The 4,392-nt window shown below is 41.2% G+C and overlaps 1 pseudogene; it reads left to right on the top strand.

Moving 5' to 3' along the window:
• Positions 1-386: 386 nt before the first annotated feature.
• Positions 387-1,237, top strand: LOC112305373 (small ribosomal subunit protein uS5 pseudogene; annotated as a pseudogene).
• Positions 1,238-4,392: the final 3,155 nt, after the last annotated feature.

Below are 4,392 nucleotides of genomic sequence, written 5' to 3'. Positions count from 1 at the left end.
AATAAAGATAATAATAACATAAAAAACATATTTGTAGGAATAAAAAATGTGAAGTTAAATTCCAATGAAAAGCCTAACAAGACAAAAATGAGAATCAGGAGTAGATTAAATTCTTTACAGACTATGGGAGCAAGCTATAAAGATTAGCCCACAAAACAAATAGAAACTATCACTGACTATTTTAAAATGAGCTAGAAAACACTAAAGTGATTCAGGACATGAAGGGAAAACATCAATAACTAGCAAAAGTCAGAAATAGGGTTATTGAACTCAAGAAGAATAAACAAATTACATCAGAAATTAAGACAAAACTGGAAAGAACAAATGAAAGAAGGAAAAATATATAATATCTTAAGAAATGGAAGATGAGCTTCTTTTCCTAGGAAATGCCAAATGGTGAATGTGGCAGGTTCTGTGGGAGGCCTGGAGGCCCCAGGGGTCCTAGAATGGGAGGCCATGGCAGCTTTTGTGGATGATTTAGCAGTGGCATTTGGGGCTGAGACCATGGCCATAACCAGGGTCGGGGTCAGGGGCAAGGCCACAGAGCTTGTGGAGTCAAGGCCAAGGGTAAGGAGTGGATCCCTGTCACCAAGCTGGGCTGCCTAGTCAAACACATAAGATCAAGTCCCTGGAGGAGATCTATATCTTCTCCCTGCCCATCAAGGAATCTGAGATAATTGAGTTTTTCTTAGGGGTGTCCCTCAAGGGTGAGGTTTTGAAGATTATGCTCATGTAAAAACAGGCACAGTTGAAGACATTTGTTGCCATTGAGGATTACAATGTACATGTTGATCTGGGTGTTAAGTACTCAAAGGAAGTAATCATTGCCATCTGGTACCATCATCTTGGCCACGCTCTTTATTGTCCTTGTGTAGCGAGGCTACTGGGGGAACAAGATCAGCAAGCCCCACATCATCCTTTGCAAGGTGACTGGGTACTGTGGCTCTGTGCTGGTGCACTCATCCCTGCCCCCAGGGAGAGTGGCATTCTCTCAGCCCCTGTGCCCAAAACCTGCTGATGATGGCCAGTATAGATGACTGCTGTACCTCAGACAGGGGCTGCACTGCCCCCCTGGGCAACTTCAGCAAGGCCGTCTTCGAAGCCATCTCTAAGACCTACAGCTACCTCACCCCCCGGTCTCTGGAAAGAGACTGGGTTCATAAAGCCTCCCTGTCAGGAACACACTGACCATCTTGTAAAGACACATCCTAGGGGAGAGAAGATGGTGGCTGAGTAGGTAGAAGTTGAGTCCTCTTGCTTTTGCCCCAACTCGGATTCTTGGCTGACCTTCTGACAAATAACATGAAGAAGCAATGGAATCTTAGCTGATATGATGTTTTGAAGCCAAGGAATACAGCAGATGCTTTACAACAGACAGTAAGGAGAGTATAAAAGTTGAAGGGGAAATACTCCATGCATGACACATGCAGCAACAGAGAGACTAGTCAGAAATTGCAGCTTCATGGTTCACTCCCTTCCTGGGGTAGGGGGTCCCAGTCCCACACAGGGAACTCCCCAAGACCCTTGTCAGGAGTGATGTGGGAAGATATACAAAGTCAGGGAGATCTAGGCTTCATACCCACAATAAGCAGCACATCCATAGTTGCAGTGCCAAACACAAACCTGGAGAGTGCCAGAGAGAGAAAGGGACTCTATGTCCCAAAATGATGAGGGGCTGCAACTGGGTTGGGCGGAGGCAGGCTGCAGCCAGCCATGATCGTGACGGACTTGTGGCTTTTTGGAGAGGTGGTATGTGAACAGAACTAGACAGTGATTTGGTACTTTGTACTGCAGTAGGGTTGCCACAGAGAGGCTTTTTAAAAGGGCTGCTGAAGTGTGCTGGTCAGGGATATTGGTGCTGGTCAGGGATACATCTGCCCTGCCAGCAAAGGGGCAAAATTGAAAGCACAGTTTGTTCCCACTGACTACAGCTGGGCAGGGGGATCAGAAAGTTGTATAGAAAAGGGGTCTCTGGGCACAGCTCAGTGCAAATAGCAAGTCAGGGGCTATGCAAAACAGAGTTTGGGACCATATCTATTTTGAGGGAAGTGGGTTGGGAAATAGATGGGGAAGAGATGAGTGCCTGAGATTACTTACAGCCAGACAGGACCCCCTTCCCAGCAGAGTTAAAACAACTGGGAAGGGAAAGAGTACCCAATTCCCACCTCCTGAAAACATCACATCCAAAACTCTGCAGAACAGTCAGGACAGGTTCAAGAACCCCCTACAGGGTGCATATCCACAGGAGAAAGACAGGAAGAGAAAATCCAAAAGGTCACATTTTGAAATTTTCTCAGAAAATACACAAAAATAGAAATTATGAATAAGAACCAAGAGGAAGTGAAGAATACAATATCTGAAATGAAGAATATATTAGAAGGAATTAAAAACAGTCTATATGAAGCAGAGGATTGTCTTAGTGAGCTGGAAGACAAGATGGAAAAAAACCCCAGTCAGAATAACAAAACAGAAAAAGGACTCAAAAAGAATGAGGATAGTTTAAGGGAACTTCAGGAGAAAATGAAACATAACAACATTCACATCATAGGAACAGAAGAAGAAGAAGAAGAAGAAGAAGAAGAAGAAGAAGAAGAAGAAGAAGAAGAAGAAGAAGAAGAAGAGAGGAGGAGGAGGAGGAGGAGGAGGAGGAGGAGGAGGAGGAGGAGGAGGAGGAGGAGGAGGAGGAGGAGGAGGAGGAGGAGGAGAGGAAGAGGAAGAAGAAGAAAGAAGAAGAAGAAGAAGAAGAAGAAGAAGAAGAAGAAGAAGAAGAAGAAGAAGAAGAAGAAGAAGAAAAGGATAAAAAGCCTGTTAGAAAAAATAATGACAGAAAACTTCTCTAACTTGGTAAAGAAAAACTCATGCAAGTTCAGAAAGCACAAAGGGTCCCAATCAAGATGAACCCAAAGAGGCCTACTTCAAGACACATCATATTTAAAATGGTAAAATTTAAAGACAAAGAGAGCATATTAAAGGCAGCAATGGGGAAACAACTAGTAACATACATGGAGCTCTTATTAGTCTATAAGCTGATTTCCCAACAGAAACACTACAAGCCAGAAGGGATTGACAGAAAATATTCCAAGTATGAAAAAATCAAGGACCTGCAACCAAGGCTAGTCTATCCAGCAAGGCTCTCATTTAAAATGGAAGGTGAAATAAAGAGCTTAAGAGGCAAAAGAAGGCTAAAATAGTGAAGCCACCACTGCAAAAGATGCTAAAGGGAATGCCTTAAGAAGAGGAAGAGAGAATGAGGGAGAGAGAGGGAGAGAGAGAGAGAAACAGGTACAAAGGGAAAAAATGGCAATAAGCAAGTACCTGTCAAAAATAACCTTAAATGTAAATGGATTAAATATTCCAATCAAAATACATAGGGTAGCTGAATGTATAAGAAAATATGGCCCATATATATGCTGTTTACACAAAACTCACCTCAGAACAAAAGATTTACAGAGGCTGAAAGTGAGAGGCTGGGAAATATATTCTATGCCTAGACTTGGGGGAAAAAGCTGTGGTAGAAATACTGATATCAGGCAATATAGACTTCAAAACAAAGGCCATAATAAGAGACAAAGAAGGTCAATAAATAACACTTAAGGGAGTTGTCCAACAATAGGATATAACCCTTGTAAATATATATGCACTCAACACAGGAGCACCTAACTACATAAGGAAAATCTTGGAGGATTTTATGAAGGAGATCAACAGCAATGCAGTCATCATAGTGGACTTTAATACCTTGCTATCAATAATGGATAGATTTTCCAAGTAAAGAATTAACAAGGATATTGTGGCATCGAACAACACTATAGCTTAAATGGACTTAATTAATATTTACAAAACTATTCACCACAAAGGAGCAAAGTATACATTATTTTGAAATGCACATGGCTCACTTTTCAAAGAGAGAACACATGGCAGGATACAAAACAAGCCTTGAATTGAAGAAAATTGAAATTATATCAAGCAACTTCTCAGATCACAATGGCTTGAAACTAGAAACCAACCTCAAGGAAAAAAACTCAAAAACATCCAAATATATGGAGACTAAATAATATGTTATTAAATAATGAATGGGTCAACCATGAGATAAAGAGAGAAATCAAAAAGAATCTGGGGATAAATGAAAATGAACACACAACAACCCAAAACCTATGGGACACAGTAAAGGCAGTCCTGAGAGGAATTTCATAGCAATACGGGCTACCTAAAAAAGACAGAAAAATCTTAAACCTAGCCTTACATCTAAAAGAACTGGATGAACAACAGCAAACATAGCTTAGAGAAAATAGAAGGAAGGAAATAATCAAGATCAGAGCAGAATTAAATGACATAGAGACTAAAAAATCTATCCAAACAATGAATCCAGGAGCTGGTTCTTTGAAAAAGTAAACA

Source organism: Desmodus rotundus, chromosome 4 (assembly GCF_022682495.2).
Source record: "Desmodus rotundus isolate HL8 chromosome 4, HLdesRot8A.1, whole genome shotgun sequence".
NCBI classification, from domain to species: Eukaryota; Metazoa; Chordata; class Mammalia; order Chiroptera; family Phyllostomidae; genus Desmodus; species Desmodus rotundus.
This window is presented reverse-complemented; position numbering and strand designations above follow the sequence as displayed.